This window comes from Convolutriloba macropyga, chromosome 3 (genome assembly GCF_964194025.1).
Source record: "Convolutriloba macropyga chromosome 3, txConMacr16.3, whole genome shotgun sequence".
In the NCBI taxonomy this organism is placed as follows: Eukaryota; Metazoa; Xenacoelomorpha; order Acoela; family Convolutidae; genus Convolutriloba; species Convolutriloba macropyga.
In genome coordinates this window covers 46,308,845-46,336,458 of record NC_134470.1, presented here as the reverse complement: position 1 = coordinate 46,336,458, position 27,614 = coordinate 46,308,845, and the positions used below count along the sequence as shown (strand labels likewise).

Below are 27,614 nucleotides of genomic sequence, written 5' to 3'. Positions count from 1 at the left end.
ACAACAATGGGAGATATGAAATATTTGTCAGGACAACTAGAGATTTTTATTATGTGTTTTCCGTCTAATAATTTTGTGAGTTCCTTATTAACTTCATCTTGAAGATTAATAGGTATGCATCTACCCTTTTGGTGTCTAGGTTGAAAATCTTTGTGAAACTTAGATTTAGCCACATGCTTTTTCGATCTTCCGACACGCGAGATCAGATTAGAAAAGTTTTTGCGATATGTTCTTTGAATTCTGATGATGAAGAAAGGTTGTTGACTTGGTTACCTTGAAATGAAGAAGATTGTGTTACAGATAGGCCCAGCTGGTCGAAGAGATCTCTACCAATTAGATATTTGAGCCCGTCCGCATTCACGATGAAAGTGGCCGAGTTTGATGTCCAACCGTTGCTTGTAATGGGGGTCTGTATCTTTCCTTCAATATGATTTGGTTCATTCGAGAATGTTCTAAGTTGTGGGCTTACCTTCTCAAGAATCCAAATAGCTTGTGGACTGCTTTTCACTACTTGCGACGCGAGTGATCGATTTAGAAAACTGCACGCTCTCCCGGAGTCCACGAGAAGTGTAGTTGAAATGTTGCAAATTTTGGTGGGCATATTAAGGGTTTCAATTTTTGCTATGTCGTTCTCGATTAGTGCAACCGTATTATCTTCCCCACTGCTGTAGTCGGATATGTAGCGTTTGGTCAACCAAAGAAAATTTATTGAATCTTCCTGTTGTGGTTCCTCAACCATTATATTCACAGTTCTCTTCTTAGAGTTTTGAGGTTTCGCGTTCTTTTGTTTTCTGCAGACTTTAGCGAAGTGGTTCATTAACCTGCAGTTGTTACAAGTTTTGCCTTTTTGAGATGCAGTTATTGCGATGATTGGGTAGACAGTTCCCACCACAATTTGAGTAATATAGGGGAGGTCTATTATTCGGCTTCTAGAAATTGTTCGAGAATGACCAATTTGATGATCGGGGTTTATTCGGAAACTGAAATGCATTCACGCTGGCCGGGATGAGTGTCTTGTTACGATGTTAAATTTGATGCTGATTTCGCATCCCGAGTTTCATATTTATGGCCAATTTTATGGCCAATTAATGCCTGACGTGGCTCTACTGTCTGTTTAAGGAGTTCTTTTTTAATATCCGGATTAATCAAGTTGGTGATGAACTCATCAGGGTTTCCTCTTTATTTTTGAAGTCACAGTTTTCAGCTGATTCTTTTAGCTTGCAATAGAAATGTTGGACAGTTTCAATCAAGTTGGTGATGAGTACATCATGGTTTCTTCTTTATTTTCGAAGTCGCAGTTTTCAGCTAATTTTTTTTAGCTTGCCATAGAAATGTTGGCCAATTTCACCCCGAAGCTGTTTTGTTATTAGAAAGACGTGGCGATCGAACGTGATGGCTCGAGGGCGAATGAATGCGGCTTCCACGTTCTTCTAAAAGTCTGTAGTTGACAATGTATCGATCTTTATATGCGGGTTTTTACAGCTCAGGATCCGACATCCTTCCACTACAATGCTCAAGTAGAGAATTGAGACTGTTTTTCGATCCGCAAGTGGCCATGGCTTGTCTCCACACATTATGCCTCCACACATTTGATTAGTCGCTGACATTTGCTTTGACAATTCAATTTTTACTGAACGTTTCGGGAATTTATTTCTCTTTCTGATTGTACCGATAAACCCATTATTGTTTCTTCATATATGGGTTCCAACGGGAGATCCATCATCTCTGGTTTTAGTACAAGTAAAGTGTCGAGGATTATATTTTCCTTTGCGAGCAGTGCCAATTTATATTGCACTCTCCTTTTTTCCCATCGAAGAGGGGATCGCGTGTCGGCTTGTCCCAAAAAGCGTCTCTCCCGAGTGGTGTACGTTTGTTTGCTGACTGCGCCATGTCATACACTATTTGAATTCGACAGTCACTTGCAGTGAGCGTTCGCTTACTTCTGTCAAAACTGCAATGCGCGAAGTGAAATCCGAACGTAAATTCCTTTCGCTTACTTGCGATGCGAGATACAAAGAGAGAGAAAGAGAGAGAGAGAGAGAGAGAGAGAGAGAAAGAATTGAATTTGAATTAAGGATTTGAAGATATAACTCATGTGCTTATCAACAAAGCATGAACGTCCGATCAGACATCTTTGATCACGAGGCGGGAAACAAAAGGTAAATGAATAAAGAGCAACTCGTGACAGGACGTTTGAACAATAATGAAAATATGAATTAAATGTCTAATTGAAAAGAACTAAATAAATACATCATAAAAACTTTTCTGCACCAAATAAATAAAATGAACATAAAATATCCACGGGTATCACACTCCTAGAGCATTTATTGCCAATTGTGGAGTAAAAAAAAGCACTATGAAGGTGCCACGTCTAACAAACTAATTACACAGCCCACATTCTCAATATGCAATAATATCTAATAGTATATTCACTCGTTTTAGAATAAAATACTGTTCGCTCTAATATGCACGTTGTTACTGTTAAACCATTTGCTTTCAAAATTAACCAAAATCTAGTTTCACCAAGAATCTAGCCTCTAGCCAAAAAATCATCTAGCAAAAAATGTCACAGCCTCTAGCAACCACAGCCTCTAGCATCCATCACACAAAATGCTCCCTACATTAAAGATACAAATTTCAGCAAATTTGCTGAACAGAATACAAAGCAGAATGGCTTCTGTTATGGCTTTAGGTGACGTCTCAACAAAAACACCATTTTTATGCACTCAATTCAATTTAATTAATTTTTTTTTTGAAATTGAATATTTGCTAAAATCTAGGGCGTCTGCCTATGACTCGCAGTTCATGGCCATACCTCTGTGGCCCCTGGAATTTGATAGAAATCATAACAGAACACTAACACTACGCTTCCACGAAGGTAAAAATAGCCCTTTTGCGAGTAAACGCAGAATGTGTCAGCAGACTGTTTGTCTCCTCACCGGTCTAACTTGACAAAGGGGGCCAAATAGGCACCAAAAATGCCTATTTGGATCACTATGTCCAGTATGACTGGTTTTGGAGACAAAAAAACATCTGACAAATTCTGCGTTTACTCACAAAAGGGCTATTTTTACCTTTGAGTCCTAAGAAAGTTTTCTGGAACTAACATTTTAGCGTTCTTTCGCTAACTTAAACCGATAACTATAAAATGCATTTGTTTTTCAATTGTTAGGATTTTCCTTTGCCAAAAACTATCAACAGACATTTCAACAGGCAACACTGTTTTCATTTCAAGTCAGTTAATAATAGGTTCCATTTATGTTCAAATGTGGTCCAATGAATAAATATTGAGTTTGCTGGATAAATCTCATGTTTCCTAAGGCTCCGGCAAAAAATTTATTAACTTTTAATGAGTTTGTGATTTTTGGCCACATTTGATGTTATTTTTGTAGTCTTATGACTGATTCTAATTTCTCAATTGTTCGATTCAGTATCTATGGAGGTCATAGGGAACCTAATTAACGCTTTCAATTGATACAATAGTTTTTTCGATAATATATCTCAAAAGGTATCCAAAAGTTTTCAATTATTTTTAATATATTGACGTTTTGGTCAGTTTAGCTTTTTCGGTGACAGTTGGAAAATAATTTCTTTTTAACAGACACGCAGCAATAACAAGGCCAGTTTCAATCTTTTTCTGAAAAATTAACAAACAAAAAACATTCGGATTACAACGGGGATCTGTAAATTTATTTTTGCCTTTTTAATTGTTAAATGCGGGACCAGAATGAGTTCAATTCAAAGCTCAACTGCTGATAAGTTTAATTTATGTGTGAATGAAGCCAACGGAATATGCATAATGTTTTCAATGAAAAGCTTACCGTTTATTCGCATCAACACCGTTTTGCGTAAGATTGTGTTGAAATTTTGAGATCTGCTTGAATTTGTTTTAATTTTGCGTTAATTTGATTTATTGTGACTAATGACATGTTCAATTGGTTTTGTAGGAAGCACTTCATTAGTTTATTTACTAATTTTAACTGAAAATTTACAGTTATTATGGCCTATGGCTTTAAAAATTTTGTTTTGAAAAAGTAAGTTCATTTCAGATTTGCCACTTCTAATCGTGTTTCTGCCATCTTTAGCGTTGCCTCAGAAAAACACGGCTCATGTTAATTATAATATAATTTTCATTGCATTTTTAACTTTTGAATATTGGTTTTCTGGCGTTGACTCTACGATTCTTCATATTTTTGATTGGACAATTTCCAATAAATGAGTGTCTCTTTTCTTGTCTTGCCCGATTACCCCCGTAGTGACATGTCACAATAATGACCTTAGTATAAGGCGCAAATAATTTCATTTAATATGTTTAGTTAGTAGATTATGATTTTATGGGCGTCGGCACCGTTTCCTCTCAAAATTGAATTGACTTCTTTATTTTTTACTGTAATTGATGTTTTATATTGGTATGACATTCTGGATAATGGCAGTTCCTAATCACTTCGTATGAAAATATAAACGAATCTTTCAAAGAATCCATTTGACCTGTAATAGTTTTCATGACGTTGAACGTAATCATTTTCAAAAATTTTAAATATATGGGTTTTCTTTTTATTTATTGTCAATAAAGATAGGTTCCATTTTTTTGCCGTAAAATGCAAGTCGATTGGCTATGTGTTGTGTTATCTGATGCTTTTTCCACTTTTTGATTAAGTTTTCATCAAAAAATAGATAGATATTGAGTTTTGGTCTTAAGTAATGCTGGTATTTTAATTGATTTTGCTGTTTATTTTGGCTCTTACGCACCTAAACGGCAGGTATCAACGGGCCTCTGCTGAATTATTAATTACTTCATATAGTGGTTTGAGCTTAAATATTTTTTTAAAGGGAAATATCAATTATTTTCGAGCGATTTATAAATTTTTGCAAGTTTTCCATCTTTTTTTCATTTGGTAAATAATAAATGCGGCAGAGAATTTTCAAGAAATCCATGTTTCATCAGCATTTTTTTTCATAGGGCTAGCGGATTTGCTTTCGATAAAAAGTTTCATTATCTACTAATGAGTGCAATTTTGTTATTTACTATAGATGCTATTAATAATACTGTCATAAATTGCACAAAACTATAGATACACACGAGGAAACAGGATAAAAACTCAAAATTCTCCAAAACAATTTTGCTGCGTTTCAGGTAGTTAATTACTAAGGAAAGAAGCGTTACTTTAGAGGACTTACTAGGTTTTTAGAAAGTCAGGGGAACTTGGCTATCTTTGGAAACTTGATCTAGTATTCATGAAACATTTTGCACGTGTACTCTGCACGCTCTCCACTCTAGCCTGGTCAAGATGATCAATTTTTGAGACGAACATGATATCAGCTTGACCAAATATTTTTCTTTCTTCAAAAATCTTCAAAAAAAGTTTCGAATAAAATAATTTTCAGCGAATATTGAAGGAAACTTTTTGCCTCATTAAAACGTGTTCTGATATAATTTAAAATTGGAAAATTAGTTAAAAAACCTAACTTGAACAATATTTGATTCCCTTTTTTGTATCTATTTAAACAATACTATCTTTTACAATGGCTAAATGTGACCGTTCAAACAATTGCACTCGAAGCAACTGTGATCCATAGGAAATAGGAAGCTGCTATGTAACAAATAAGCTAATAGTTTAGTTGTTCCGACCCCACTTGTGGGGGAAGGAAAAATATACTCAAATGGTTTTTAATGGTTTTTTTGTTCAGACAATTTTGGCCGATCGATTTATTCATCGCAGAGAAATATGATTGGTATGATTAAAAAGCACGTGCAAGGATTTTTCAAATTTCGTTTTTTCGTGGAGTTATCGAGGATTGATATTTTGTGTGAACACGCGATATTTGGCATGATTTTGGTCACTTTTGGTGTAATTTTTCTTCAATGTAAGATTTTTTCTACAAAATGAACCAACAACCAAATGAACGCAACAATGAACGAAATTAACGCAACAAAATGAACCAATTTGGTGTTCCTAATAGGCGATAAAAAAGACTGGCCCCATAGTTCTGGTCTCATACGGAATTTTGCCATCAAAAAAATTCGAATTCTTTTTAAGAGCTCTTTTTTTTAGAAAACGTTTCATTTTTTTTGTTTTTTCAACTAACCTAGAAACTAGTCACTTTTCATATCAAAGATATGTTTATTACAAACCGCATTTAAAGTCAAATGAAGCGCAATGAACAAAAAATTCGTTTTCAAAGAATCGCTCATACTTTTTACGGCTTCGACTCTGAGTTTTTGTAACTTTAATTGAATAATGCATTCTCTTTTTGAAATTTTACTTAGTTTTTGAAATCCTCTGGCATAAACTCGTTGTTCAAAAATGCAATAGATTTCGTTATGAGCAATAAGTGAACCTGTCTAGTGCTTTGAGTGGACAGCTAATGGCTGTTAAGACTATAAAAATAATGTTTCCTTTTTTTCAACATTAACCGATCATAAACTTATTTTTGTGGACTTTAAATTAGTCTAAGTAATGACAAGATCCCATTCCTTTCTTCTGCAACCAAAATAATCGGACTAGTGGTTTTATCTTCTAAGAACTAATTAAATGACTTCAATGCCACAATTTTTTTTTTAAATTTAATTTCTTGATGTTTTCCTGTTATTGGTCCCTTTTGAGATCTTATGACATTTTCCTATTATTGATAGCTCCCATTGGCTTAATGAAGACGTGCAATGGATCATTGATAAAGGTTTCAGAGAAAAGCTTATAGTTTAAATAGCTTCAAATATTTCTTCTCGTTCTTTTCAACTTTTTTTTCGATTTTACTTGAGCTTGTTGTTGTTGTCATATTCAATGACTTACTGTAATGTCTGATTGATGACTTATGAATGAGATACATCTTTGTTCAGCCATCGTGGCATAACTTAACAAACTCATTGCCTTCCGTTGGAAACCATTGAATTTAAGGGCGTTGACACCAAGGGTTTTCACAAAAATTTCGTGGTTTTGATGTATTTGTTCATTTTTGTTACTTTCTTGAAGTCATATTCTTAAAAAAATTCCATTTCTGTTACAAAAATAGTTGAAAATAGAAAAGCTTGTAATGAAACGTTCATTTTTTAATGGCTCCGACATGTTTCTCGCTGAATGTTTTTAGAAATTGCTGTTTTTGCCAGTTTTTTGTTCTCTAGGTAGCCGTAAAATGCTCACCGGTCTCATGAGCTTGTAATTAAGAATTGAATGAAAATTCTTACCGGAAGCAGTCAGTTTTCAACTAATATATTTAAAGTTGAAGATTTTATACAACTCTAGGTGTGTTTCAATTTTTCTGTTTTTGTTCTTCTTTTCATCAATTTGTAAAGTATTCTCATCATTGAGAGTTCCTAGCCATTTTCTTGTATTCCAAAAATGAACGTGTCTACTGATGTTAAATTGTAACGGATGTTTTGTTTGTTGGCGTAATAACAGATCTAAATGCGTTTCAAATGTGGCCCAAATGATTTATTCAATCGTTTAGTATGATTTTAGTTGAATTAGTATTAAGAAATCGAAATAAAGCGCAAATTTTAGAAAATAGCTAATGATTTGTGATGGCTTCAATAATTTGTGTTTTCGCAAGTTGTTTGTAACTTTTAGATTTTGTTTGATCCTATAGTCGATTCCTATTGTCCTAGTCTAATCAACGACAGGTCCTATTTGTTTCATAATGAATTTTTAGTAAACTTATCAAGATTAAATATGTAAAAAGCTAATGGTTTTTAAGGCTTTTGAAATTATTCGTTTCCAAAAGCATTTGATTGATTTTTGAATATACCAGTCTCATAAAAGAAAATTTCTATCCACTGTATAGTTATAAAAAGTAAATTTTTGTAATTAAGTTTTTATCTGATTGCTTTTTGACGTTTTAACAAACGGCTTTAAAATTTAGCTATTGAATTTTTGCAGTGACATTTTTCTTTTTGCTTTTTTTGTTCTTTAATTTTTCTCTTATTCTTTTCAGTGGCAGATCTTATTAGCTCTGTGATGAGGCATTGCATTATGTAATTCAATTAGTAATTAGGTTGTGTAACGATCGTTTCAAACTCAAACATCAGTTTTGTTATCTCTTCATTTGGCTGACAATTAGGACAAAAATATAGATTAGCTCTGGTCGGAGCATCAAGTACGAACGCAAATTAACAATTATCTTTGGTTTACTTTACTCTTAAATATTATGATTTCATGTTTGGTGACACTACGCGCAATTTGAAAGCAGAGGAAAGATATTATACTCCCAAATTAGTTTCAGTACCGGATATATCATATTACAAGTCTCATTTCATTAATGATTCAGAGCTATGATCATGCAAACTATTACACTTCGCAGTCTAAATTCAACTCAACTCTTGGCCAAGACTTCGCAACTCTAGATTCAAATCTTGGTCATTACTAGGCAAGCCCATATTGAAGTACAAATAGGTCCTGAAAACGCAAAACAAAACGAAAAAATAGCCAACCAATCGCCCAAAACTCAGAAAAAGCTGACAAATCGTCGAAAATTGGTCCGTAAATTGCAAAAAATAGCCACAAAATCTTGAGAGAAATTTTATTTCATAAAATTGATGCAAAGTTTAATTTCCGCAAACTAGGTAAAAAATTTTGGAGTCAATTGTTTAGAATTTAGTCGCAAGTTGTCTCTGAAAAGCATAGACGTTGTCACGTTAATGGCTAGAGTGGAGTTTTACAATTAGTCAAGTTACATTACACAGAGAGTCATTCTGGCGCAACAGAAAAAAACACTGTAAACAATTACCGCTATTTGACTTTCTTCCCTGAACTTAAAAGAGACGGCATGACGGAATGTTGGCCCGAGAAAGCACAATTTTCTCGAAAAGACTAGCAGATTAGATTTCTGTCAAACTAGGAAAAAAATTATGCCACCGTTTTAAGCTGGGTCTAAACCAGTCTTTGTATTGTCAGCCCAAGAGTATCAAACATTTGCATAGGACGTGCGAGACGCCAAAGTCAATCATTCCAGATCGAAGATGGCGCATTCTTGAAGAAGGACCACTAATTTCACCACAAGCCACCTTGATTGTTTACCACCCAAAGAGAAGATTATAGCGTCTAACATTCGCAATAACCCACACAAGACGTCGGGAGATCTATATTAACATAATAAAATGAATGACAACCTCGCAGAATGGCTATATTGTCAACCAACAAGAGCGGATTTTTCATATTAATTAATCCATCTCGACTCAGCCAATGATAGGGGAGCTGAAAAATTTTTCTGTGTTGACGGAGAAAAAAGGGGTTGTTGAAATTAACGAACAGGCAGGGTAAGGTAAACTCAATTAGTGAACTGTTGAATTAAATTAGAATCAATGTCAGCAATGAACTCAGTTTTATTTCTTTAGCTGACTTAAAAGACAAGAACATACGTTGAGACATGCGCAATTCAAAATGACTCGCACTTAGACATCATTTGTTTTTTGGTCTGTGGTGCACGCCTCAGCCATTTCTTGTTCATTCGTTTATCCTAACTGTTCGTTCTAAAGGTGACCAGTTGATTTTTTTTACTGAAGTTAGGCAATTCAAAAATGGGTTCCAGTGTCGTCATTGTTATTTTATTCTAAGTACAAAGGAAATAGCAGAAGACATGCCCATAATTTCTAGACAGGACATTGGTTTACCTGTATATCAATGCTCATTTTGTGAGTTTACTTGGCGGAAGCACTCTTTGCTCGAAGAACAAACGAAACCTGCAGACAAATGATTCACCTATTGCAATCAAATCTGCTCACTCGGATTCAACGATTGCCATATATATGTAAAATAAATGACTTCCGTTCATCAATTCCCTTCCTAGGTGATCAGTTTCTTCCTCGAAACGCTCCATCGGAAAGTGCATTCAATGGAGTGCTGGGAACGTTTGAGTCAACAGTTTGAGGCCAATGAGTCCAGTGATTTTGAAAACTATGAAAACAAATATCAAATATCCAAAATAGACACTTTCATTAGAAAACAGTTCTCCTAAGGCTCTCAAAAGTTGAACTGTGTGCAAATTTGTTGCATATTGAAGTTCTGCATGATGAGCCGGTGATACCAGAAGATGATGGTATTGAAATATACGCAAACTTTCTGATGTCTCCAGTCTACGCAAATGCACTGTCGGATAAAGGTTGTTGGCAACTGGTGGAGAAGCTGATGCGCGCATTAGCAACAATCAAATTGTTGGGAAGTGATTGAAAACTTTCAAAAATTCTCAAAGTCGACGTCAATTTCGCACAATACCGACCAATTCATGGTTCGTCGTACATCGCGTTACCTGCAAAAAATGGCAATTGTAGAGGACTGCTAAACGTTAGAAATCAAGAAGACTGACAGTGTTTCAAGTTTTGCCTTGTTGCGGCTTATCACAAGCATCTCCAATTAAGTCAATAAGTCTAGATAGAATTGATGGAAACTATCAAACAGAAAAAACTTCAACAACTACATACAATCAACAAGGACTTCAACAATGTTCGGTCAATTTTACTAAATCCTTGAAATACCTAACAGTGCTCAGGTAAACGTTTTTGGTTAAAACAACCGTCAGTTTTTTTCCTATGAAACTTTCGTCCTTTACTTCAGATTGTTGTAAAGATTGGTACTAAAGATTGGTAATACAGCCGGGGAAACTACCAATCACCGACTTTGCTTTCATGAAAACGATTCCAATTCAAGTGATCTTGGACACCACCTATGATACAAACTTCAGATATTTTGTAGAGGTTGATATCTTTTACCAATCGAGTCCTCATTATGAGCACCGCAATTTTCCCTTGGCGCCCACAAAACACGTTGTGGAAGACGAGCGGATGCCGGGTTGAATTGAATTCAAAGAAAAGAAACACTTGCAAGTTTTCTTTGAAAAAGAGAGATATGCAGTCCAAAACAAACTACTGAAACTCGATGTCGAATTTGGCTTGATAAACACAAAGTTTCAGAGAGTGCTGCAATTTTGGAAACAAAACTGTTTGTCGCCATACAATAGACTGAACGGTGAAAAGAGTCAAGTTGATTCGAATAATTTTGAAGAAATTTTTATGAGCTGATGACTGAGACAGTCTAAGGCAAAAAACTCTTAATCTAAACGACGCAGAAGCAAAGAAACAAACTCACGAGATACAGAGCATGCGCTAAGAATACTATTTAAATTTTAATTCAATCTTAAAACGATTATAAGGAACATTTAGCAGCTTTGATCGGCAGAAGATCATTTTTCGAAGTACTCTCATCGTTTTGGGATTGCCTATCTTAGATCTGGCAGAATACCATATGTATTCCATTACAAAGTTTTACGCCCAAACTTAGATTTTCGCCTTCTTTACTAGGACACGAATAGTCTCCACTATGCAAAAAAAATGAAGATGTATATTTAGAAATATCGCAAAAACCACTGTCTCTGTCACTGTTGAGCCAGTTTGATTTCTCCAATTACCGCCCCATCGCTCTCTTTACAAAATTGGTAACAAAAAGTCGTCCTCAAATACAATGCCAAATTCACCGGCTATTATATTACTAACTTTATCAGTTTCAAGCGGAAGCTGTACTCTATTCTGACAAAAGAGTAAGTTAATTCTCTGAAAATCGAAAACTTTGGTTACGGTATAAGAACTCATATGTTTTTTATGCATCGGGAAGGTGTTAAATTTTATCTTGTTAACATGGGGGGTTGGTAAACACAGAAACGTCTATTTTTTCTCATTTCTATGCTTTTTATGTTGTCGGGAGCTTTCAGCAAAGTGGGTACAAGGGCTGTATAACACGTCGACATGACTTAAACTCTCCGCACTGGAACTGCGTTTATAGATCGCCAGGATTGTCTCCGACCAACACAGTTTCATGCAAGCAAAACTTTTCTTTCAGTATTTGACAACAAGCAAAATTCCTACCCAATGACATAAACACGCTCAATCTTGGCCAACTTGAATTAATTGACCAATATGCTATCGATGGAATTGATTGGAATAACGACCATGTGGAGTTGAACTATGAAAGGTACATTGACTTCATTTGAGGTCAAGCCCGTAGCGGTATAAAAGTTTTGTTTTACCACAATCTATGCCAGATACCACCAACCAAAGCTCCAACACGTGGCAACAAGCAGACCCAGGTTTTGCTGTTGCTCAGAATTAGATATTGAAGTTGGAGATGTGGTTTTTTCTAAGCCAGTTTCAAAAACACTCTACGCGTGACAATGTGTTCATTAATTTTGAGGCAGAAGAAGCCAGTGAAAGCGAGTCAGACGGACCAGTGGCTAAAACTGCAAGGCGAAATTAGAGTGCATAATTAAAATTAATTGCCCAGACAGACACAAGCAATGTTGAAACAGTATTGATTTTGCACGCAGTTTGAATTTAATTTAATTTGTTTTATAGTTTTGATATAGAATTTTGCATGCGGGGAAACAGAAAGGAAGCTAAGGGGAAACAAGGGCGGCGGCATGGAAACATTCAAAAATAAAGGGGAAAAATTGCGGCAAAATGGAAAATTTCAATAGGAAAGGGAATCACACAGCGGCGGAAAGATTTCATACCGCTTATCTTACTCCTATTTCATCGCCACTACCTATTATACCATTGTAAAGTATCTGAGGAAAACACCCCTTATCTCTACGTAGGTCTGATAAACTATTCACGTCCTTGCCAAAATCATTTTGTTTATTATTTAATTTGATTTGCCTGCAACTTTCAATTCCCTACAAAAAAGGAAATTAGCCAAAATCGTAGCCGTCTATGAGGATGGCGACAAACAGGAGGCCTCAATCTATAGATCAATCAGCATTTTGTCTGCAATTTTAAAATTGATCGAAACATTAATCTTCAAGAAACTGATTCCAGTCGTTTACTTAATCCTAACACCTACACAGCATAGCTCTTTATTATAAAAATTAACAACAAAAAATCAATAGAGCGCCAGCATGAAATTTTCAGTTATTTCAACTCCAGCAAACATCTCCACCTCGCAACTTTTTCTATCGACTTCTATTCAATCAGAAAATTCACTTAAAAATTCACTATCGACTTAAAATTCAATCAAAAAAGCCTATCAATAACTAATTTTATAAAAAATTATCAGTTCTTGGCTTTTCAAAAAACTGCTTGAGTCCGTCACAAAGCTACTTCTCAAATCGGGAACAAACTGTGGTAATGAACGGCTATTCCTCAAAAGAATTTACAACTTTCAGCGGCGTACCACATGAATCGATCCTACGACCGCTCTTCCTCCTGTTTTCATTAAAATAATTAAATCTGGTTGTCTGTGACCCACTAAACTTGACTTAAAGCTTAAAGAAACCAAACCACAGAGCCTTGAATGCTTTCTTCTTGTCAAAATAAAACCTCCAGAAAGCATATATTGTTACCAGAAAGCTTACCTTTGCTGCGTTGTGCCTATTGATAGCTATGATCCTTTTATAAAAACCGTCACAAACGATTAACCTTGCTTGAAAGTATCCAAAAAAGCATTGTCTTTGATCGTCAGATCAAGCAAAAGCTACATCTCATTCAAGGGTAAATTTCAGTAGCTGAATATCTTTCCACTGATTCTATATCAAGAACTTCAAATTGTGTAAGTATTCGCAAATTTTTGACAGGATGCATTGCCATAGACTGGCAAACGTACGTTACCTTGGCTGAGGTGGGCGATTCAACAGAAAATCTTGAGCATGGAAAAGTGACTGCAGAGAGTGAATTACATTTTATGGTACCAAGCCTGCCACCTTGCGAATTTGAAAAATGATTACTTCAAAAATAACATATCTTTTGATCGAGATCATACAAAATCAAGTCCTGGAACTCAGCAAATGGTTCTTCCTGTCCCCATACGTCGAGTCAGAGTTTTGCACTTGGCGAATTATGTGTAGCTGCGTTAACTGTAGAGGCTTCAGGAAAATGATCTTTACATAACTGAACCATAAGTTTCGAACCAGTCAATAACCGGGTTTCATGCAAACCCGCGGACAACTTTATCCTAAAAACATTGTTAATACTAACATTATGGTCATTTATATTACTGTCGCTAATTTTTATTATTATTATTATTATTATTTACTATTATTATTATTAATAATAATAATAATAATAATAATAATAATAATAATAATAATAATAAAAATAATAATAATTATAATAATAATAATAATAATAATAATAATAATGATAATAATAATAATAATAATAATAATAAAAATAATAATAATAATAATAATATTCTTTTTATTATTGTTATTATGATTATTTTTATTATTATTATTATTATTATATTTATTATTATTATTATTACTATTATCATTATTATTATAACTATTGTTATTAATATTATTATTATTATTATTTTTAATATTAATATTATTATTATTAATATTATTATTATTATTATTATTATTATTATTATTAATATTATTATTATTATTATTATTATTATTATTAATATTATTATTATTATTATTATTGTTATTATTATTATTATTATTTTCATTATTATAATTATTAAATGAACGAGGGGATCTGAAATAAGAACTGCCGAAATGAAAACATTTCAAAAATGGCCCATCTGTTCATGATGCAGGGGCATGGAGCTAATTTTTGACGTCATACAAATCCTCCTCAAACGATCTCTTCAAGATTGTGTCCGAACTAGCAATCAGAATTCCCGATGATGAATTGAATTTCCTGATTTCACAAAGCGCCTGTCGTTGGATTGCATTCGATAGATGCACTACGGTTTGCCTATTTGGCATTGGAGAAGCTTTAAGAAGCTGTACTGGCATGAGTATTGAAAAACACGTTAATTCAGATCCACATTTTTAGAAGAATACTTACAACTGGTTCTTGCACAAAAGAGTAGCATTCAAAATGCTATTAATGCTCTACGTGGACCCGTTCTAGAAGATCATAACAAATCTATTCATCCTAATGAAAGTATCCAAAAAAGCATTGACTTTGAACCTCAGATCAAGCAATAGCTACGTCTCATTCAAGGATAAATTTCAGTAGCTGAATATCTTGTCACTGATTCTATATCAAGAATTTCAAATTGTGTAAGTATTCGCAAATTTTTTGACAGAATGCATTGTTATAGACTGTCAAATCTACGTTAGCTTGGCTGAGTTGGGCGATTCACTTGAAAATTCTTGAGCAAGCGGAGGTGACTACAGAGAGTGAATTAGATTTTATGGTACCTTGCCTGCCACCTTGCGAATTTGAAAAATGATTACTTCAAAAATAACATATCGTTTGATCGAGATCATACCAAATCAACCCCTGCAACTCAACAAGCGGTTCGTCCTGTCCCCAAACGTCGAGTCAGAGTTTTGCACTTGGCGAATTATGTGTGGCTGCGTTAACTGTAGAGACTTCAGGAAACTGATCTTAAGGTAACCGAACCAAAAGTTTCGAACCAGTCAAAAACTGGGTTTTATGCAAACCCGCGGACAATTTATCCCAAAAATTTTGTTAATACTACCATTATGGTCAATTCTATTACTGTTGCTAAAGTTGATTATTACTATTATTATTATTACTATTATTATTATTATTATTATTATTATTATTATTATTATTATTATTATTATTATTATTATTATTATTATTATTATTATTATTATTATTATTACTATTATTATATTTAGTATTTATAATAATAAAAAGAATAATGATAATATTAATCATAATAATAATATTATTTTTTTTTATTGTTATCATTATTATTATAACTATTTCTATTATTATTATTATTATTATTATTATTATTATTAATATTATTATTATTATTATTATTATTATTATTTTTATTATTATTATTATTATTATTATTATTATTATTTTTATAGTTATAATTATTTTTGTTATTATTTTTATTTTTATTTTTATTAATATTATTATTATTATTATTATTAATATTATTATTATTATTATTATTATTATTATTTTCATTATTATAATTATTAAAAAAACGAGCGGAACTGAAATAAGAACTGCCGAAACGAAAACATTTCAAAAATGGCCCATCTGTTCATGATGCAGGGGCATGGAGGTGATTTTTGACGTCATACAAATCCTCCTCAAACGATCTCTTCAAATTTGTGTCCGAACTAGCTATCAGAATTCCCGCTGATGAATTAAATCTCCTGATTTCACAAAGCGCTTGTCGTTGGATTGCACTAGATAGATGCCCTAGTTCTTGTCTATTTGGCATTGGCGAAGCTTTAAGAAGCGGTACAGATATGAGTTTTGAAAAATGCGTTAATTCAGATCCACAATTTTTAGAAGAATACTTACAACTGTTTCTTGCACAAATGAGTTGCATTCAAAATGCTATTAATGCCCTACGTTGACGCGTTCTAGAAGATCATAACATATCTATTCTTCTTAGTGATGGTATGAGCGCATTTATTAGCCTAAATAGAGAACTTGTTCTAAAAAATTTGAGGATGATTTATCCCTCAATTTATACGGTGGTAAGAAATTCATTCAAATCGCCATCGGATTTTTTTATTGATACAAATATAGATAACTCTCTTGAGGGTACAGCACAAGATGATCCAATAGCTATGGCAATGTTTGGCGGTGTTATACTTACCCTCTTCGACATGCTTGAAGACCATAATATGACTCAGAGAAGGTACGCAGATTATGGTAATTCGGCTGGTAGCTTTCAATCAGGAACGGTTGTACTGTATAATTTTAATTCAAGTGACAGTACAGTTGATTACAATGTAGTCACATCTCATCTCACTGTTACAAGAGCGGAAATTGTTCAGAAGTCCAACTAACATTTCTCGGGACTGGATTCTGTTTTTTTTTAAGAACATCGTGTTTTGGATTCAATGATTAGCCCTGATTACAGATGCAATGATTTCAAGGAAGAACAATAAGTGAAATATTCAAGAGGGCTTAGCAATTTCGCCAAACATAGTAAGCTGCTTCTCGTAATAAGCAAATATCGTTTACAAATTGACTGCAAAATAGGTTGATTTTCTTTGGAAGAATTACTCCAAATTGTGACAGTGTTCTGCCTGAAGTTTTAGTTAAAGGATCAAATAACTCTTCTTTTTCACCATAATATTCTTGTTGTTTTAATTTATCTTCTAATCTATTTTTTCTGTTTTGTTTTTCTAGATTGTTTAATTCTATAAGTTTATCTAGTTTAGTCATTTTATATGTATTGAAAAATTATAATAAGAGTGAAAAATGGATAATGAAAACAGCTTCTCTCTTAATCTAAAAAGATGTTTAGCTTGTAAAAGACGTTGTAGTACTATAGATGAGTTTATTGATCATATTAAGGAACCAAATCATGATGATTTAATAATTTCAACCTATTCTCAATATGTAGATGGGGCTGAGAAGATAATAAAATTTCTAGAATATAATAAAACATGTAATAGCAGGAGCTACACTACATAAAAAAACAGTCATGGGAGACATTATGGAAAAATATATCATTCAAATAATGATTTATAATATACTAACTACCAACCATATGGATGTAATGAATGAATTAGGTCTATAATTATTTGTTATAAAAATTAACAAAGCTAATTATATAACATAATAGCAACTTCAATTAACTTTCTATCATCATTAATGGTTAGTTCTAGAATATTATTAACCAGTAGGTCTTTGTCTCCATCTAATGATCTACGAAGCAGTTTCATTGATGCTTGGTGGATCGTTTTTATTAAATCTCTTTTGAATAGATATAGATTCTCATCATGAGGATAGCTTTTAAAATTATTTACATAAAATCTTTTATCATCAAATTTGTTTAGACTTATCTTACTTGTTTTTGTTGTTGTCATGTTATCACCAAATTTTTGTTTTCTACATTCATCTACGGTTCTCTGTGTATTATTCATTAATGCATCATAATAATCTATGTGCCTAGCATTATTATGCTTCTTTATTCCTTTTTCTTTAGTGTTTTTAGGATAATTTTTGAAGCTATATGTTTAGGGGGACAATGCTATAAATTCCTCAATAATCCTAATTCCCAGCTCGTGCTTGAACTTGCCGGGGATTTTATTATTAGTTTTTATAGGTATGTCTAGATTACTTAAGTCCATATGCACATCACTAACTTTACCTTCACTATAACTTAATACGAAACTGTCTGTATCCATATAATGGAGTTGTAGATCTTTGAGAGATGGTTGTAGAATATGATAGAATACAGCATACATGTGTAATTTGCTTAATTCTAAAATAGTAACACCTACATATACTGGAGAATCATATTCTATTTTTCTTTATATATTCAATTTGGCTATAATCCTTATATCTAGTTATATTCTTAAATGTTGGTTTACTTACACTTTGCATTATCTTTTCTTCATCATGTAAAAACTTGCTTTGAAAGAAGTGTAGACGATTCATGCACATTCTTCCATATAATGAGTTATTCATTAATTTCCTTACATCCTTTTCTGCTTCAGTTTTAGCTGTTGTTCTTTTATTTGTATTGTTTTGTATATAATCGCTACATATATAATCTTGTTTAAATTTAATTACTCTATGTATTTTTGTTACTTTTACTCCCATCTTAACATAGAACTTTAACATCCTATAATGAACCATATATTCTGTTTTGTTGTTTTGGTCTAAGATTAATTTCTCTGTTCTTGCTTTACTTTTCTCCTTTTCTCTACATCCCAATTCATTATCATTTATCTTTCTTTTATTAGGCATTAGTGCTAACTGTTCTGTTCTCTCTTTACATTCATTAGTATAATCAATATCACAAACTGGATAGTAACCATGATCACTATCATCTGGAGTATTCAATATTACATCTAGAGTAGTAGTAGTGATAAACTCAAAATCCTTATAAGGTAACTTTTGCATCATTGCATAACCATATAGGTTGTTTGCGTCTATGTACCATATACTTCTATTAATAACTTTATCATTAGTATCTGCAAAGCAGGTTCCCTGATTAGTATTAGTATTGGTACTAGTATTAGTATTAGTATTATCATTAATATTAGCATTAGTATTAGTATTACTATCTGCGAAGCAGGTTCCCTGATTATTTATATATCTATCTCCCATTATTCCACATATACCACCTCTCTTTGCTCCAACAAAATCATCTAGCGTTTGTTTATCTTGTAATGTATCTAATGTTACGCCACTTGACATTAACCAACAATCAAAACTATAACCTGGGAGACTTACATAGTGTAGGGGATTGAGCTTGAATTCTTTCATGCTTAGTTTAACATATTCATTCATGCAATAGTCTAATATTTCCACATCATTTTGTAAATACTCTATAGTTAGATATTTTCCAATTTTATGGCTGTTTTCATTATTATTATTATCTACTTCCTCTTGTGTTGGTAATTTATTATGTAGTGAGGATTTGAAGTCTTCTATTTTTAGATTACGTATAAGATTATTATAGGAGTCTAAACCAAAGTATTCATATGGATATAATGTTTTAGTTTTACACCCATATATCTTTGCCATTTGATCTAGGGGCATAGCTAAGAAGTTATAACTATCTAAGAATTTAAGACAACCAATGCTAATTATCTTGCACTTACCAGCAGCTAGTGGTATGTTATCTACTTTACTTTATCAGTATTCTGTTCAAAGAGTTCACTGTATAGTAGGTTGAAGTCATAGCCAGAGCCATTATGGAATATTACTGGAATGAAGTTTTGTTGTTTGTATCTTAGATTACATATTTTACATGCTGGTCCTCTATATTTACCAGTTTCATGACAATGATCTCTTACTTTATTAATACATGTTTTACTACATATATGACAAGTGTTATTAGTTTCATGATATAATTTATCTTCTTCTGTGAATATCATCTTTTCATTATGTTTGAAATTATTCTCTGTTTCTATTTCTAATAGATCTCTAGCAAATCTTTTGATGCAGCCTAGACCGAAGTAGTGCTTGAAGTTACTTTGCCAGGTGTAACCCACAGCTTTTGGAATATGTTCAGCTATTACATATTTACAATCATTAGTTGAGACTTCAACAATGCAACATTCTATATCGGCAGTTATAATATTTTTTTATATTCTGACGTTTGTGTTCATTTACAAAAGTAATATGTTTTTTCTTAGGACAAACAATCTCTGGTTTGAATGAGGTGCTGCATTCGTGTTTATCATAATTAATTTGTGCGTTTAACCAATAGGTACACCTGTCACAATAAAAATATTTAATGTTGTTCTTATTTGGTCGTTCTAACAACGTTTCTATATTTTTTATTAGAGCACAGTGTTCTATTTGACCATTACTCCAAACTAGTATTCTTACATCTTTTCTATCTTTTTTAAAATCATCCACTTGCTTAAACAATTCTATTTTACCATTACCACAAGGTGTGTATACCCAAATATTAATATTATACAATTTCTGTATTCTTATTATATAAGCAAAATCATCTTCATGTTGTTGTGTTGGTTCAATTAGTTTATCTACATATTTACTTTCTCGAGTTGCACGGTGTGGGGCGGGATGTAGCCAAGCAGTTATAGTTAGTTGTAAGCAATTGTATTTATAACTACGTATATTTAATATCGATTTAGAGTTTTTGAGATCAGGAGGTAAATCTATATAACTACCAATAGACGCTTTAGTTGGTTCAATGTTTAACTGAATACTTCTTATTCCAAGAAATTCAAAATCATTACCATAACCTTCATATATTTCCTTTTTGAAATCTAGCCACGGATTGAAGTCACCATATTCATATATCGGTGAAACCGCTTCGCGGTTTAAATTATTATTAGTATTATCAGAATTGAAAAATATTTTAGTAGTTTTAACTTCTTCTTTGGTTCTCTTCTTATAATCACATTCAGCCGTGATCTTATATTTAAAACTCTTAACTTTACGAAACTGGTAACAGTTTTTAATTTCTTCTAAAGAGTAATTAGTTGCTTCATCTATATCTTCAATGTAATTCCCACCTTTATCAGTAATATAAAATTCTCTCATGTTCTGACTTGAGTTTATATCGAAGTGTTCTGTGTTTTCTAGATACATGCGATTGTGACTATATGAATAAGTAGTTAGAGCTACTTTACTTCTAAATTCTTCATGACATTCTTTACATATAAACCTAATCTTAGAATAGATTTTGTTTTCAGTTTCAGTTTCTGATTTAGTTTCTGTTTTAGTTTTAGCCCTAGTTTTAATAATATAATCATCTTCATCCAAATTATACACCCTCTCCGAGATTTCCTCTTCTTCAGACTCAAACATTTTCTCCAATAGTTCCTTATGTTTGAGATCGTATGATTGATGCCTGTATAAACCCTTCTTTGATTCAAAGGATAGATTACAGACATCGCAGAAGTTTATGACACCAGTTTTAGTTGATTGAAACATGATTTTATATTTTAGGGAAATAATCAAAAAATAATTTTTCGAAAAATGAAAAAGAAATGCGATAAGTGTATAAATAAACCTTGGTAAGAATGTTGTAATAATTGTAAAGAATTAGAATATTCTTGTTATGTATGTAAAAATATGGTTAAGGTTAAAGATTATATAGAACATTTGGGATATCATTATTCTGATCCTTATCAATATCTAACGTGTAGTATGTGTAATGTTTTTAAACATATATCATTATATAGATTTAGAAATAGGAAATGTAGACTATGTATTTATCTTCATAGATATAGATATGGTCACACTAGAAATCAATTCAGAAAGCATGTTTATAAGTATAATATTCAAGAAGACATGGAAAAACACTAATCACTGTGTTTCCACCGATCTCAGTGTTTTTGACTGTATACCCATCACAGTGTGTCCCATATACAGTCTCACAGCAGGGATCATCCTTTTTAAGAACTGTGAATTTGGTTTTTTTATCTCACTTAGTTTTATAGTGTTTCATCAGAATCCTGAAAGGCGGCATCGCCGATCGGGGGACGTTCACTGGAGTCAGTGAGGAAGGAACCCCAAACCTTCCGTTTGCTAAAGCAACTTAACTAGACTCGATGATTTAACCACTACGCTAAGTGAGACAGAAAGTTTGTTTTAAATTGATTAAATATTGATTAGGGGATATATGAGAATTTTTTTTTATTTAATATTTCTTTCAATTTTTGTTCAAGTTTTTTCGCAAGTTGGTTTTACGTGCTTTTTACACGGTCTCATCTGCAAAGCAGTTTCACTGATTAGTTTTATACTAGTATCTGGGGACGTCCACCGGAGTCGGTGGGGATAGAACCCAAACTATCCGTCTGATAATTTTCTTTGTAATAATAATAAAGGGCCGTGTACACCATCCGGCATCGATGGATGTAGGTCGAAAAATAGGGCATGATGAGTAGCACTTAGTAGCCGGATGCTGCACTCCAAGCTGTTCCCCTCCAGACAGTGTAAAGACGGCCCAGTCACAAAAATAAATAACAAGTGGAGAGGAAAGCAGCTATATATATAGCACACATAGGGAACTAGAATGAAAGGATTAAAATAAAAATGAATAAGCAAATGAATAAAGATAAGCAGCCAAACACTCAGTGCAGCCTTCCCTCCTCCACGACGGCGCTAATCGAAGTCTCACTGAGAACACGAGGCTCGAGGGCACGACATCCCCTCAAGCAGAGAACACAGCTCCTCAGAAGTGCGAAGCTGATTTTCGTTCGGATGTAGCTTATAGTGTCGGCGTACGGCTCTCCGCGTTTTTCGCTGATCTTGGTTGCGAGCTGTTTCATAACGCGCGATGCTCATGGACCTGCACCACCCGAACAAGCAAAAACCAGTGCATTGAAGCTGCTGTGTTCGGTTTCACGGATTCGCTCTTCGTACTTCGCTTGATGCTCTCGTGATATTTGTATGCATCTTTTAGGGTCTTAGGGCAGCTCTTCGCATGAGGGTTGAAAATCTTCACATCGAAGAAAGTGCGATTAAAGCGGGAGCCCCACAGACCGTTTGCCTTGATGTCCAGTCGAGCGTCATCATCAGTGGTGGTGGAATTACTCGAGAAAATTTCTCCATCGAGCGACTGAAGTTTTGGCTCTATCTGTACATCGTGGCAAACGTCATCCATCAGGTTTGCAAACACATCTCTAATTTCGTTGTGTCGTAGGTGCGTATAACCGCCTTTGGCGCAATGGAGGGCATGGGTGAGGCTGAATTCTTTCCCGCATGGGCATATGGCTGGCGTGTTCTTCGCTTCCCAGGTGTAGCGAAGTGCTAATCCATCACGGAACTCAGTCTTCGTGAGGTCAAAACCATGTTTTGACAATGGAAGCGCGTTAAGCCAGCTTGATGCTCCTTTCTCCGAGGCCAGCTGGATGGTATACTTCATTTCTGGTAGATTGTTTTCGATTCTGGATTTTTTCGAGATGAGTTCACGTTGATTGTCTGCTTTCTGTCTGAGACTGATCTTGGTTTGTTCTACTTCACATTGTTGAATATTATTGAATGACGCCAATGGTCTTGAGAGTTCAACTGATTGCTCAAGATTTTTGTGAAGATCTTGTGGGAGGGCGATGTTAAGCCCACCCATTCTGAGAGGGAGAGAAAAAAGTTCTCTTTCCTCTTGGATTACTTCTTTGCCGACGATGTTCGGTATGACTCGGCCAAGCCGCTCCTCCACCTTGTCCAGAACCCCGTCCATGGAAGGTGTAGTACGCGAGAGGAAGCTCAACTTCTGTTGAACCCCCTTCGCCAAACATGCATAGGCATTCTGGGGAGAGGTGAGAGAAAATTGACCAAGTCTGTCTAAACTTTTTGTGTATTTAGTTTCTGCATCTTTCAGGAATTTTTTACTGGCCTCAGAGCTTCCGATAACTGATCCCAGGACTCGAGCGCCCTGCGTTATTTCCACATTTGTGCCTGCAAACACAGTTGACGCTGCAAACTCGCCTCCTGGCTTAATTATCAACTGACACTTCGGAGGATTGACAAGATATCTATACTTGGGACCGAGCTCAGTGAGCTTGTCGAAGAGTGCCCTGATATCTTTTAACTTACCGACGACGCTACCATCATCAGCATACCATTTTTGTGTCAAAGAGTCATTATGAAGTCTTGTTATTAGGGGTATGATTGCGATTCCATACATTGCCATCGCAAGGGGATCGCCTTGTGTCGTACCTTCCTGAGACAGTATGGTCGACTTACCGATGTAGAGATGAGACGGGTGGCTATAGGAATTTTGTAAGGCAACATGCAAAGATGGGCATAAGGCTTTCACGTTCTCTAATGCTGTTCGTCTATTGAGCACGTTAAAAGCGTTTTTGGCATCAATTAGAAGAATTGCTTCGTTTTCGGGATCATCAAAACTGTGGCGAAGCGAATGTATGGCATGTTCTATGCCACATTTCTGGCCCAGGCACAGTTGCATGTTTCCATCGAGGTATGTTAGATCGTGCCTGATGCAGTCGACGATTATGCGTCCGGTGATGCGACGCATTACTTCACCAATACCAATAGGTCTCACACCTGGACATTTATCCAGAGCCACTAGTCGACAACCATTGTATGTAATCAAATCATCCGGTGGTATTGTGGACGTTGCCAGCCTCTTAGCAAACTTGGCAACAAGCTTGCACAGGTTCGTGGAGGTTTGCCCGAAAGCAGAAAGTAGTCTACGCCAGTCATCGGCATCGAGACCTGAAGGCCCGGCACTGCCATGAGTCTTCATTGCATGCTTTTGGGACGAGCCTGGCACTGATTTTGTCGAAGACAGCGGGGTGGTAAGGAAGCGTGCGTGGATGTTCGCTCTGAATGTAGTTGGGCTCCAAGGGTTGACCTTCAGGATGTTTGTCGCGTAAAATCTCGAGGACCGGTCTACCGTCTATGAGATCGGTAGGTGCGAGCACGCCGCCTTTGTGCTCATCCGAAAGAACGCGAATAGCATTACTGATCTTACCACGAGACATGAAATTGTTGAACATCTTGAGGTCAGAGTGCTGCTGTTTGTTCCTTGAATTCATTCTCATTTGGATTGCCTTCGCTTCACAGAACAGTTCTGAGAAGTTGCAGCTGTACCATGCTTGCAGTCTGCGCTTGATGGTCTCTTTGTTCGATCCATCTTCCGTGTTCTTTGTTCGACTGAGGGTTAGGTGCGGAAGTATCATACAGAGGGTCAGAGATATATCGGATCTGTCCGTGTTTACGGCAATCGGGGAGAGGACACTGTGAAGGGCTTCGGCGAACTGTTCCCCTGTCTTGTTCTTACCGAGCGTGAAGAACGAGGGCTTCCAAGTGACGACCTCGCGGTATATTTCGCGCACTGTTACCGCGTGATGAGGCTGGAAGTGTTCCCAAAAATTATTCGATGCTGCGGCGACGGAACGTTCGGGGGCGTGCGTTGTTGCAGGATCTATGAGTGCAGTGTCGGGAACGGTCAAAGCATTGTGTGGTGCCGGCGCTGCGATTGATGTTTCGGTGGCTGCGTTGATCTCAGAGCAGTTTTTGCAGCTGAAGTTTTCGGTCCAATCTTTCGCTGCGGCTAGACCACTGCATTTCACGTGCAAATATTTATAACATGTATGGCACCAGACGCCTCCCCTACGTAGGGGACCCTTGCAGAGTGGACAATGGGTTTGATCAGCCATCAAGCTGCGGGCTAGGAGTTGGGAAGGCTGCACTGAGGGGGACTAGATTAAGTTAATTACAGGAGAGTAATGACAGCAACGATATTTAAAGTATTGAATGATGTTAAACAGAATAATAGTGAAAACATGGTTTCCATGGAAGGAGAAGTGAACGGTGTCTTTACAGAACAGTTTAGGTTCAAGAACATTTCTAAATGAGGGTGAAACAATAAACAACTTTAGGGCACAAGAATCAATATAATTATACAAAGCGTAGTTAAGGGCACTGATTTTCTTATTTATGAGGCGATTACAGCTGGTGGGTATAACTTTGGGAACAATCAAATTATTTGGGCTAAATTTAACAATAATCAGCTGAATGAGGAATTTCCAATGCTCTATGAAAGTTTCAATACTACTACGGTGATCATTGAAGCCGGCAATTACTACAACAGTGTTCAGCTTCTGGTCTGGGTATTTATTGATAACATCACAGAGATCTAGCAGTTTAGCACCTCGATAGGAGTGAACACAACCCTTTACTTGACCCTCGTCTATATATTTGGTACGAGAAGTACCCAAGACCAAGTCCGAGCAGCTGGAGGGAAGAGGGTAGGCATCAAAACGTCCCATTCACAGAGCCTGCTAACATTCAAAACACAAAAAAATGCTCTAAAAATGAAATCAATTAGAATGCTACGACCTGATGTGATGAATGAATATGGTTGGCATCAAAACATCCCATTCACAGAGCCTGCTAACATTCAAAAACACAAGAAATTGTTCTAAAATAGAAATCTGTTAGAATGCTACGACCTGATGTGATGAGTCGGACCTTGACTCTAACGAACCATACCCGAACCTTGCCTCTAAAACCCTCCCATTGGAGGTCCCCAGTACAAGGATTTTGCCATAGCAAATCTTTTTAATAAGTTTATCACAACAATTAGGCTGGTTAATTACCAGCTTAACTCTGTACTAGTGGCTTGCACTAAGTGAGACAAGAAATGATAGATTTAAAATATAAAAGAAGTGAATATAGAGCTAATATATAGTAGTGGATAAAACAAGGGATTCAACAAACAGTAAAATTTGGCCTGATTCGACATACGCGATTAGCGTTAGGAGAAAGGGACAAATTTTACTGGTGGTTGAATCCCTTGTTTTATCCACTACTCTCGACAAGCAGTCGTAAATTCCCAACAACAACAAAGATAGCACTGATGACAAAGCTCAACTTGACATAATGCAATGCTTTTTGTAAAAGAAACCAATTTGTCAAATTAAAATTACTTTCAATACTTAAAACAAACGTTTTCGAACTTTACGTTCATCGTCAGGTTAAAACTGTTTTACAAATTGTTAAAAGATAAAATGAATATGTATTTACATTTGTCTGAGATGACAATTAAAACAATTCTAGGAAACATTCTAAAAAAATTCAATCGAAAATTTTTCCTTATATACAATATTTAGCCTATTTACAACACATATTTACATCTGTTATCAATTTACTTAAAAACATTCCTATTCCGGATTTTTCGATTTTGTCCATGTTCTTGTATTTTTAGGGTTATTCGGAATTTGCCCTAACCATAAGTATCCCTCTTGTGGAGGTTTTGCAAATTTCGTTTTGTCATGCACAAAATGTTTTTTGCCCTATGCATTCTCATTTAGTCAAAATTATGATTTGAACTAATATTTTAGCGTGAGTTCCCTCCCCCTATATTCGTCGCGTGTGTTTAGTGCCGGCTTCAGCTTGCTGATATATATAGCTTCGATGATCATTAGTTTTTCTACTGACCGACAGGCGTCCAGAATTCTCCATTCAATGTCATTCGTGGCGCCACGACATTCAACTAGATGTTGACCCACCTGTGAATCCTTCTTTTGATGTTCTGTTATCCTTGTGGTAACATGCCGGCTTGTTTGCCCAACATAGATGGATCCGCATCCATTACATTTAATTTCATATACCACGTGGGATTTCAGATCTCTATCAAAGGATGATTTCAGGGTGGGGAGGCACGATCTTAATTTTCGCGTTGTAAAAACTACTTGCAATTCGCATAGTTTCTTCAATTTGCTTGCGAAGTTTTGAGTGAGGTTGCCTCTGTATTGTAGAA

General features: G+C 35.0%; 1 protein-coding gene across 2 annotated transcripts in view; it reads right to left on the bottom strand.

Moving 5' to 3' along the window:
• LOC142337091 (tectonic-1-like) overlaps window positions 1-26,432 on the bottom strand; it is a 145,282-nt gene extending 118,850 nt beyond the window's left edge. For both annotated transcript variants that reach the window (XM_075386161.1, XM_075386162.1), the window contains exon 1: window positions 26,414-26,432. The gene's annotated coding sequence lies outside the window, so the exon portion shown is untranslated. The remainder of the gene's footprint in view (window positions 1-26,413) is intronic.
• Between the last annotated feature and the right edge of the window lie 1,182 nt (window positions 26,433-27,614).